Source organism: Clinocottus analis, unplaced genomic scaffold, assembly GCF_023055335.1.
Source record: "Clinocottus analis isolate CAN_PGR_092001 unplaced genomic scaffold, fCliAna1.0.p SCAF_6, whole genome shotgun sequence".
NCBI lineage: Eukaryota > Metazoa > Chordata > Actinopteri > Perciformes > Cottidae > Clinocottus > Clinocottus analis.
In genome coordinates this window covers 11,344,405-11,356,990 of record NW_027176218.1, presented here as the reverse complement: position 1 = coordinate 11,356,990, position 12,586 = coordinate 11,344,405, and positions in this window count along the sequence as shown.

The window sequence follows — 12,586 nt, the reverse complement described above, 5'->3', positions numbered from 1 at the left end:
TGTATAGATCCAACTGTAACTGCCTCTCTGCAGTGTGTATCGGTAAGTCTAGAGCGTACAACATTCTTTCAGAGGCACTGTGAACCACTCATGTTCTCTGCTTGTTTGAAAATCTACCAAATTCACTGTAAAGAGATGCTCACCCTAACATAAAACTGTCACAGCAGAAGTTAAGTTTATTACTGTAAATCAATTTTAAATGGTTATAAGACAGTCTCAATTTAAAACTGATCCTTGTACATGACCTACACAAGTAAACATGACGATGAGATTACCTATTAGTTATCCTTAACATTTTTCATTGCTGCCAGTGTGTCGGATTTCATGGACAGAGCCCAATTCGGCCTTTGACCTGCACTTGGAAGCAGAAGCAGAGCTCAGCGCCTGGCAGCAGTCGCACCTCCTCCACAGCAAGGAGCTGAGCTTTGCTTCACTGCTCCACTGGAAGCCAACACCGACACTGCTGCGAGAGGCTGATGCCGTACTGTAACCAGGACTGCACGGAGCAGACTGGACTGTCAGACCCCGCTGCAGTGAAATTAATGTTTTTTTAAAGGGACTTTGATGAAACAATACTTTCATAAAGGAATGGCCAAAACCAACACCAAATGAAATTTCCTTGAAGAATCTTAAAGTTTAACAATGATTTTAAGTAGTTTTAAGATGTAGTTTTCTTCTGAAGTATTTTAATGTGATCAGTTTTCATGTCAGAGGATCTTTTTTTGCTATCATCCTCCAGGCTCCCAACACTTCCATCGTAGTGCACACCCCAGCACACTGTGGGCCTTCTTGACAAGTTTGTTTATTCTCTTCCTGTCAGCTGTTGAGATGCTGCTGCTCCAACAGACCACGCCATAAAAGATGGCTGATGGCACCGCAGAGTAGAAAAAGGTCCCCAGGAGTGCTCCCGACACTCCAAAAGACCTTAGTCTCCTCAGTCTGCTCTGTCGGTCCCGTCTAGTTTATTGTTTAAGTGAACACCATATTTTTTTACAATCTCAACGTCCATTCCCTGGATGTTCACTGGTTCCGGAGGAGAGTGTTCGACCCCGGCGGAAGCCCACCAGTCCTGGAGGCGGTTCCGCTGGCACCATCAGATAAAGTCCTGGTACTGTTCCCTGTATTCCCTGTCATCACCGGTGGTGCTCTGTGTTAGACTGCTTTCCATGGCAAAATAGAAATCTGATGAAACACAAAGATTCTTCTTCTTCTTCTTCTTCTTCTTCTTCTTCTTCTTCTTCTTCTTTGTGAGTCACACAAAGCATTGCGAACAAGAATATGAAATGGAGGATTATCTCCATTGTATAACTAATATATCCCTGTTTACTGAAATAAAAGATTTAAGTAAATCAATCATTGGAAGTCAATGTGCTGCTTGTGACGACGGGTCGTCACTGCAAGGCCTAAGCACCCACGTATAGTTCTGGGTGGGACCAAGTGGCGGAAAAAGGAAGGGGGCAAGTGACAAGGTTTTACTGTTGGGTTGGTTGACGTAAATGAGAAGGGTTTTAAGTTATGTTAGTTATGCCGGGTTTAAATGTTAGTAAAGTTAGTAGGGTTATTTTCGGGGTTATCACAATAACATAAATGTTTAGAGCACATATTTTTGGGTGGTGAGACGGCCCTATTGGAAGATGGTCTGGGCCAATTAGTCACAAAGGGGTGTTTAAAAGGAGCCTAATTTGTTTGTGAAGGGGAGAATAAAAAAAGAATGATGTTGCAACTCAACTCCAGTCTGTCCAGAGTGCGTTTATTTTGAATTTGCCACTCGGTCATCGCAACATTTGGTGGCAGTGGTAAAGGCCATTCGACATATTGAAGAAACCAATGACGAGAGGAAAAAAAAAGAGCCCGGAGAAGGGGTCGCCAGAGAAGTCATCGACTGCAACAGCTGGGACACCTGAGGACATGGAGGAATTGACTAGTATGGTGAAGTCACTGATTGACGCCCAAGCAGCAAGAGAGGAGCGGATGGAAAAAGAGACCACACGTCAGGACATAAGATGGGAAAGTATGCAGCACGAAGTTCGTCTGATGCAAACGAAGATGACGGAGATGAAGGAGGAGTATGAGAGCAGAATCGAAAATCCAAGCAGTGAGGATGAAGTAAAGGAAGGAGGTCCAGGGAAAATGTCCAGCCGGCGGAAGGAGCGACCACAATCAGAGGTAGCCACACACATCCACAGAGATCCTAGGTTGATACCGCTCTCTGCAGATGATGACATTGAACATTATCTGACAACTTTTGAAAGGATGGCTACGGTCTGCCATTGGCCGAAAGAAGAGTGGGCTATTCATCTTGTTCCTTTACTCACCGGTAAAGCACGCAGTGCCTATGTGCTTATGGAAGTAGGAGAATCTGAAGATTATGAAATGGTCAAAGAGGCTATTTTGGCTAAATATGAGATCACAGCTGACACCTACAGACGAAGATTCCGGTCACTGGACATTAGTCATGGGGAAACACCACGTGAACTGTATGTGCGTTTGAAGGATATGTTTACCAAATGGGTAAAACCGGAGAGCTCCACTGTACAGGATATTTCTGAGTGTTTGATTCTAGAGCAATTTCTGAGGATGGTTGAGCCGGAACTGGAGGTGTGGATCCGGGAACGTGATCCGTGTACAGCAAAAGAGGCTTCCCGCCTCGCAGAAGTGTTCCTGTCAGCCAGAGCCGGCAACAGAAGAACCACCTTTGGCCGTGATGTCCACTTCACCGGTCGCAGTAAGTCCATTGGGGGTGAAAGGGGTGGTCAGGCTCAGGTTAGGCCTCCATACAGTAGCAGGCAATTCTCTCCCAATAATCCCAATACCAGTAAAAAACCTTTCTCCAGTGCTAGGCCAGATACACGGTGCTATCAGTGTAATGCCCTAGGTCACACTCAGTACACATGCCCAGCAATTAGACAAAGTAAGCCTTCGCTGTTGTGTTCAGTCCCCAGACCCACTCACTCAGGCCCGGTGCAAAAAAGAGCGCTCATGGCCCCAGTTTTAGTGAATGGTCAGCGTGAGGAGGCCCTTTTGGACTCAGGCAGTTTTCAGTCAGTGGTTCGGTCTAGTATAGTTCCTAGAGAACTATGGAGTGAGACCACTACTAACATTAGTTGTGTCCACGGGGATGAGAAAAAGTATCCCGTAGCAGATGTTTATCTTACAGTAGGGGGTCAGACTTACCTCTTGTCAGTAGCATTAGCTCCAGAGTTACCCTACGCTGTTATTCTGGGTCATGATGTCCCCACATTGTTAGAATTGATACAGCAGGCTAAAGGGGAGGGCCAAGCTACCACAGAGGTACAGGTAGAGCAAAGGATAGTAGCGCCAATAGAGGGGGTGGAGCAGCAGAGGGACCATCCACTCACATTAACGGCATGCAACATGGTCACTACTAGGGCACAGAAAATCAGAAATGATCAGGAGGAGTTACCATTTTTCAATGCTGAGTGGGAGGCGGAGCCAGTTAAGCAGCCTAAGTCCAAAGCCCAGAGGAGGCGAGATAAGGTTTTGGCTACGGCCGGGAAACAGTGTGAAATGGTGACAAAGCCCACCCGGTCCTTAGATTTCCACATCCCGTCGGACATAGCGACATTGCAGCTAGCGGATCCATCACTAAAAACGTGGTTTAGTAAGGTGACAGAAGTTGAGGGGGAGAGGCGAGGCAAGATAGACTGCTTAGCAGAGGCTACCTTCGTAGTTAAAAATGGCATTCTGTACCAGCGGCAGGAGAAGGAGGAAGCTTTGGTGTTGCCACAGAGTCTCAGTCAAAAAGTTATGGAGCTGGGTCATTCTATCCCTTGGGCAGGTCACCTGGGATTTCAAAAGTCCCTCAACAGGATTGCCAGGAGATTTGTTTGGCCGGGCATGTATGTCCAGATAAAACGTTTTTGTGCATCATGTCGGGAATGTCAATTAACGTCACAAAGGGGGGTAGCCCGAGCGCAGCTTCAGCCATTACCCATCATTGCTACCCCATTTGACAGAATAGGTATGGACGTGGTGGGGCCCCTTGAGAAGAGTTCAGCAGGCAACAGGTACATCTTGGTCATTTGTGATTATGCCACCCGTTATCCCGAGGCCTTTCCCCTCAGATCGGTTAAAGCCAGACAGGTGGCCAATTGTCTGGTTCAATTGTTTGCTCGAGTAGGGATACCAAGGGAAGTCCTGACAGACTGTGGAACTAACTTTCTGTCCAAATTACTTCAACAAGTGTATAGGCTCCTAGGAGTAAAAGGGATAAAGACCACACCTTATCATCCCCAAACGGACGGGCTGGTGGAAAGATACAACCAGACACTAAAAAGCATGCTGCGCAAGTTTGTATCTAACACAGGGGCAGATTGGGACCAGTGGCTGCCGTATCTGCTCTTCGCCTACCGGGAGGTGCCACAAGCTTCAACTGGTTTCTCACCATTCGAGCTGCTTTATGGACGCCATGTCAGGGGGCCACTGGACCTCCTGAAGGACTACTGGGAAAGTCCGACGTCGGAAGGGGAGAACGTTGTGGCATACGTTGTGAAGATGAGAGACCGGTTGGGGGAGATGTCGGCACTGGCCCAGGAGACCATGAAGATGGCACAGCAGAAGCAAAAGACGTGGTATGACCAGAAGGCCAGGGAGAGGGGGTTTGGCCCGGGCGGGAAGGTACTGTTACTGCTGCCTACGTCGGACAGCAAGCTCTTGACCAAGTGGCATGGGCCGTATGAAATCACGAGACGGACTGGTAAGGTCACCTATGAACTTTATATGCCAGAGAGGGTGAATAAATATCAAAAATTCCATGTAAACTTGTTGAAGGAGTTTCAGGAGCCGGCAACACCAAATCAGCTGCCTGTCCAGCAGCAGCTCCTGATCTGTGCGGTTGATGAGGAGAAAGAAGAGGGAGAGCAGTCGTTTCCCAGCGACATCTCTGAAACCAGTTTGTTTGAGCTTTCACATCTCCATCCGGGACGGAAGGGGGAGATCAAAGCATTAATCGACCCGCAGCTGTTCCAACAAAAACCTGGCTTCACATCGCTGGTCCAGCATAAAGTACACCTGAAGGAAGGGGCCATTCCTCGGCGGAAGTGCTATAGGATACCGGAACGTCTGGTGCCGAAGTTTGAGAAGGAAATTGAGGTTATGCTGCAGATGGGAATAATTGAACCATCAATCAGTGAGTGGTGTAGTCCGGTGGTGTTGGTCCCCAAAAAGGATGGGTCACTGCGGTTCTGTATTGATTTCAGGTACCTCAATGCAGTTTCGAAGTTTGAATCCTACCCTATGCCCCGGATTGATGAGCTGCTGGAGAGAGTCGGAAGATCCAAGTTCATCACCACACTGGACCTGAGCAAGGGGTATTGGCAGCTTGCTCTCGCACCAGAAACCAAGGAGCTGACAGCTTTCAAGACACCCTATGGTATGTTTCAGTTCAAAGTTATGCCATTCGGTCTCCAGGGGGCACCAGCTACATTTCAACGACTTATGGACCAAGTGTTGAGGGAGGTTCCACAGTTTGCTGCAGCCTACTTGGACGATATCGTCATTTTCAGCCAAACGTGGGAGGAACATATTTCGCACGTGAGACAGATCCTACACCTGATCAAGGCGGCGGGGTTGACCATCAACCCACTCAAATGTGCTTTTGCCCAGATGCAAGTGGAGTACTTGGGCCACGTGGTTGGACAGGGTGTGGTCAAGCCTCGAATGGGGAAGGTGGAGGCCATTCAGTCATATCCAGTGCCGACGACAAAGAAGAAGGTGCGTGCCTTTATGGGGCTTGTGGGTTGGTACAGCAAATTCATTCCCCACTGTGCTGAGAGAGGAGCCATACTCACCGACCTCACCAAGGCCTCAGCGCCAAACAAAGTCAGGTGGAGTCAGGAATGTGACCGGGCCTTTAAAGACCTCAAGGCGGCTATCACAAAGGAGTCAGTTCTCCACACTCCTGATTTTTCCCAACCATTCATTTTGCAGACGGATGCCTCAAGGGTTGGCGTGGGAGCAGTGCTTCTGCAGGAGACAGACGGAGAAAGACGGCCTCTATTGTTCCTGAGTCGTAAGCTCCTGGACCGGGAGACAAGGTACTCAGCGGTGGAGAAGGAATGCTTGGGCATGAAGTGGGCCGTTGAATCATTGCGGTACTACTTGTTGGGCCGGCACTTTGTCCTTGAGACCGATCATCGAGCTCTGCAATGGCTTAATCGGATGAAGGACACTAACACGCGGCTTACAGGGTGGTACCTCTCGCTTCAGCCATATAACTTCACGATAAGGTACCACCCAGGGAAAGCCAACCTGGTAGCGGACTGTCTCTCAAGAGTACATGAAAATTGAGGTAATGTACTCTCGGGAGAGGGAGGAGGAGGTGTGACGACGGGTCGTCACTGCAAGGCCTAAGCACCCACGTATAGTTCTGGGTGGGACCAAGTGGCGGAAAAAGGAAGGGGGCAAGTGACAAGGTTTTACTGTTGGGTTGGTTGACGTAAATGAGAAGGGTTTTAAGTTATGTTAGTTATGCCGGGTTTAAATGTTAGTAAAGTTAGTAGGGTTATTTTCGGGGTTATCACAATAACATAAATGTTTAGAGCACATATTTTTGGGTGGTGAGACGGCCCTATTGGAAGATGGTCTGGGCCAATTAGTCACAAAGGGGTGTTTAAAAGGAGCCTAATTTGTTTGTGAAGGGGAGAATAAAAAAAGAATGATGTTGCAACTCAACTCCAGTCTGTCCAGAGTGCGTTTATTTTGAATTTGCCACTCGGTCATCGCAACACTGCTGCACATCCATACCAATCGATGCTTATTTTTTTCCAGCAACTTCCCATAAAACATTGTATACCTCGATAGTTGTGTAACTTTTAAACAAACACTAATTCATCTCAGGAATATAAAAATCATTTTCTGTGTAACCACTCCATCGAGTGCTCTCACTTTCTTCAATATACACACACAGCGACCCAAACAACCGATTACGTTTCCAGACTAAAGGGGAGGAAAACGATCACTTTCAAACATCACAGCTAAGCAGTAAACAGACAACCCACAGCCTAAGTAAATGCATTTTCCAAATACATAAACACACACACACACACACACACACACACACACACACACACACACACACACTTCAACACACACATTTGAAAATGCACCAAGCCATACTGGCAAAGATAAACACTAAACACATAGGCTCATTAGACTGTAAGTGTAGCAAAAACATTCAGCCAGAGAGGTGGAAAGTGGGCACATGCTTCCACATTTTCTTTTCTGTTTCTAGTTTGTTTATTTATATTTTGAGTTTGTAAGTGATTGGCAAGTGTTTGAGCGTGAGGTTATTTATTTATTTTCAGCAGAAACACTGCTTTGTGGCTTGGAGAGCAATCGCTTCAGTAGGACTGAAGTGACCTGAAAGTGGAAACAGGTGGGATGTACAGCTGGCACGAAAGAACGATCTGGAAAGTGTGAGACACCAATAGGTATATTGTATGAAAACAAAACACAAACAAATAAAACATTTAAACACTAAAGCAGACAAATGCCATACCCATGCATGCAGTTTAAACACAGCCAGTGAACAAACGTTCCACTGTCAACTGTTTAAGATGCATGTTGTTTCTGTATCTGAAATGATTCTGTGCAGGAAATAACCAAAGGACAAATGTTTCCATGTGAAGAACTGCAAATGTCAGCATCACTTTGTCTTCAGCATATCTTCAGAAATATTTTCTCTGCAGGAGAGCGGAGGACAGTCCTGATTATGAGAGAGGGAGTGAATGTCCGAGGAAATGGATGGCTCTTATCTTGCCGTGACTAGTAATTTACAGATCATGGAAGTTAGATTGAGCTTCATATTCTACAGAATAGACAATGGTATGCAGACTAAATAATTATGCTGACATCTGTCTGAGATCTTGATGGGCCTTCACATTCCTCTCTAGTGAAATAAACATCTGTGGATCTCATTGTATAAGCCAATAGCAGTATTGGGAGACGGAGAAGACAGAAAGAGAGGATGATAGAAGGATAGAGTGTAAATTAGACTTTTAAGGGAGGAGGCTGACATACAGCCTCAGATGGCCTCCGAGTCTTTGAACAAAACACATTTAACAACATCCTCCCTTGTGTAGTTTGCGAGTGTTGTGTGTGTGTCTTTGTGATATGGCACAGCTGTGGTATGTGTCATTTTATCAGGGAGCCCTCTCCTCCCTCGATCAGCTGTTCCCACTATGGAAAATAAATCAAAATTGTACAGTGATGGTCCAAACAAAGGTGGTTTTCAGTTGCTCCCCTTATCTTTCACTGCTTTCAAGTGTTGAACAAGTTGATATTCAATATAATTAAACTGTATTTACATCTCACGACTCATCTCACCTGTTCTGTTAACTGGAAAGAATAATAAACAAGTGTCAAGTGTGTGTTTCTTTTGTGATGTATCACAGCATGCGTCATACGAATCAGAATAGACAGAGAGAACACAAACGCAAACAGAAAGCTGTCAGTGAATAGGCTTGATGCCATTATCTTATTCTCTGGCAATGAAGGAGTTTCAATTTGTTTTGTCATCAGAGCGGGTCAGATGTTGGCCGCAGGGAGAGGAAATGGAGACAGGAGGCATGATTGTTGTGCGCCAGTAGGGTCGGTGGAGGTTTTTCAGAGGTCATTCTCTCTCTCTTTTACTCACCTTTCCGTTCTCTCTCCATTTCCGTCTTTTTTTAGTACTACATTGTTGACATCTGATTCATATCTACACCTTTGGGCCATCAAATAGTGGAGGTAGGATCGATAGAGACTAAGCAAAGCCTGTGACCCAACTTGGCTGAATTTACTGTAGCATTCTCAAAGCTTATCAAACATCACAGTTCACTCAGTCAGATGGGGGGAGCTCGTCCCCTGAGGTGGTCCCACATTTACAAACATTGAGACAGGTCGCCTTTAAAGATGGAGTCAAGATTAGACGTATCAGAGTAAACAGTGTGTTTAGGTCTGTGGGCAAATGCAGTGTGCTCGTGTGTGATAACCCAAGAAAAAAACACATTAAGAACTAAGAGGACAGCATTTTCAATGTGATTCTTTGGGAAATATATGAGTATACTCAATCAATATCTGCTTGGATTATTTCCAGTATTAGTGCAGCTAATACATACACTTTTTTTGTATAAGTGGGTGGGATGCTGGGTTGCAATGGGAGTATGTGTTTCAGTGTGTCAGCTCTCTGCATTCCCTAAATGAATCATTTTAAATCACTGCCGCATCCTGTGCTGGCTTCAGCTTGTAATTGTGGTCATTCAAGCATAAAGAGCTTGAGCTCGGAGAGCAAGAGAAAGAGAGGCAGGCAGAGCAGAAAAAGCATAGAAAGGGAGATGGATTCTACGATAACCTCACTGAAGTACTGTAAACAGTCAGGTTTGAACACCATCAGCATGCCAATAACATCTCTTTCTGTATTTTTTTCTCTGTTGTCCTTGTTGTTGAATCCTATCAATAAATACCAGAAACTCTGTGATTCTAAACCAAAGTACCCCCTGTCATCACTTCACTTAAAGTTTAAAAAGACGTTGTAGCCAAAGTTGGACAATATGATCAAATTACAGCATGAACTCTGCTGTTATTTCTAATCTTCTTTACCGCACCACTGACTCACATTCAGCCAGTTATTAGTTATTATTAGCCTTGTATTTCTGCACCTATTCATTATAACAATGGAATGCATTTACATAACTTTCATTCGGTCTCTGAGGAACGTATAGATGATCACAATAGATATTGTGCGTGCCAGTGAAGCGTAACTTGCATATCCCAAAACTCTTACCGCAGGTGTGTTTTTAAACTTCACTTTGGGGAACACTCAGTGTTGATATCTGGTGCTTGCTGGCCTATTGGAAGCCACAACACACAATTACAGTATTTCAAACCATTAAGAGCAATTGAAAGCAGTTAAGCACCCAATTACCAAAACAATCTGATAATTATAGAACCTCAGCGTCGTTACAAAGAAGTTCTATACTAATATGGTCACAATACATGCAGGGGTGATTCATCGAGTCACTTACTCACCATAAACCTAAGATTTAACAGACCTATTTAGACTAATTGGAAACAATTTGCAGCAGTAGGAGTTTCAATAAAAGCAATGCCACTGTAGTGGTTCGATTGGGGCCCGTGATGGAGGCACGTAAAGAAATTCTGGGTGGAGGGGTGCTAAACCCCAGGATTTTAGCGAGGTGGGAGACGTGAGTAAATCCAGGTGTATGTGTATATGTTTGTGTGTATCTGTAAGTATTGGTGCGAGGACATGCGTAATAAGGCCCCCAGAGAGAAACTTGTGTGGCACCTGACTGGCTGAATGGGCCAGACTGAGCCATAAAAACACCTTCACCTCCATTAGGTCATAATGAGTGCTGTGTCGCGCTGCTGGATACTGCACTCTGACTGCTACCACACAGCTCAAGCCTTCACTGAAGAGGAAATGAGGAGTGATTGGTACAATGACTCACTGTGGAGTGAAAGTGTCACTGGGACAAGCCAGGGATGTATGCAAGAAGTAGTGGCAGGGTCTCCATCCAGCGTGATGCTTATTAACCTGCAGGGTGTTGGTGCTGACACAAGAAGCAAATTGTTGCCTTTGTGTCTTTGTGTGTGTGGCAGCATATGGGACCGATAAAAGTAGCAGCTTAATGTTTTAAATGAGGAATTTCCCCCTGCAGCACCACTTTCTACATTGCTCCGTGTTAGCGCACCTCCATCTCAACACTATCCTGAACCGGTAACACCTAATTGTGTCGTGCAACAATGATCTCTGTGTGAAAGCACAAAGAAAATATGTGGTCTGAGTAAACCTGAAAAAATAAAGCTTCAGTACTGCCAGCATGCAACGTGAGATATTGAATTAAACTGAATTACAGCCCTTGTAGTCTGTTGTGTATTAATGCAACATGACAAATCTTTGGAACGACATGCTACTTCTTAGTAATCACATTATATTGTAATCTTGATATATTGCTTTAACTGAATACTGGTTGTGTAATGGTAGCACTTGGAGTCTGGGCACTATTAACTGAGCCAGTGGTTCTCAAATGGGGGTAGGTGAAGGCACACCAGTGGGGTACATGACATTTAAAAACAAATATGGTAAAGTCACATCCATTAAAAAAAAGGTTTAAACATGGTTGATTCATAAATATTTAATAAATGTATTAATGTAAGTTCATAAACAGAATTGTACATATTGTATATTAAATCATACACTGATGTTACAGCGATGTGTTTTACATATATTTTTCAACCAAGAATGCTTTACACTGCTTATGAGGTACTTGGCTGGAAAAATATTTTACAGGGGGTACATCACTGAAGAAAGGTTGAGACTCACTGAACTAAGATATCTGACTTTGACATTCATAGAGGAGAGAAAGGGTAATGAAGTTTGGGAAATTAAATCTTTTTATCTGCTTTTCATTTGAGGTAATGACCATTAGCTCAGTTTGTGCTAGCTTGCACTGAAATGTTAACCTTTTTAAATCACAGAGGTCATTCCTTACAATCACTAGAAGGAGACGGTTATAAATCTAAAGGGTTTTATTTCTTCCCGCATGGGATTGCTCATTAGATTGGAGTAGTGCAACTGAAACCAATACCATATGGTTATAAACGGAAGGAACTCAATTAGCAAGCTAACAGGGTCATACGGGGGCATTGGGTTTCAAGAGAGGAATGGACAGACAGAAAAGAGGAAGCTATATATGGTGGACAGATATACTATATGTGTTTGATTGAAAGAAGGAAGCTTTGTCACAGATGTATGAGTGGTATTCCTTTTTGTCTTACAATGTCAAATGTTTTACAATCTCTGGGGTTTTAAAAAGTTGCATCCTCCCATCTCGATTAAGACACCAATAAACGAAAGAGCTCCACATTTTTATTAACAATTTTCCCATCCAATGAAACAGAAAGCCCTTTTAAGCCCAACGTACCATTCATCTGGCCTCAAACCAGACCTTAACCTTAAACCCCAACAAATAACCAGTTGCTTTCCGCCAGCCCCCGCAACCCCACCTTTTAGCCTTGTCACCCTCTAAACCAGACCACCTGGGAAACTGTCTCTAACGTCTGGTCTAACCTCTACTTGTCTGACGACCCCAGCATAAGTCATTGCTTCATTCTGTTGAGTTAATCACATCACAAAAAGCAGCGATCCTCGCAGGAAGCAAGACTTAAAAACCAGGAAGTTGAGACATCGGTATAGCCTGGGGCTGGTAATCAATCATGAGGTGACTGGCGTCAGGTCCCCTGGATGTGTGTTAAAAGCTTTCATTGTTTCCAAGATATTGTATTGTCAAGGACCGGCAATTTCTGACTTTGGGAATTGCCACGACATGAAATACGACCTTTGTAAAATAGCAAAGGTGATGGGACAAGACAATAATGTTGCCACAGCAACCGCCAGCTTAGGGCTGAATTCCCTAAAATGTGGACCCATCCTGTCAGGAAACCTCATGACCACTGACATGCAGTAACAGGAAAAAAACATGTTCAGAAGTCATTTTTGCTTAGAATATGATGGTGAGATGACCTTCATTCTGTGGTTTATGAATTTGGTATCGCCCCTTGTTTC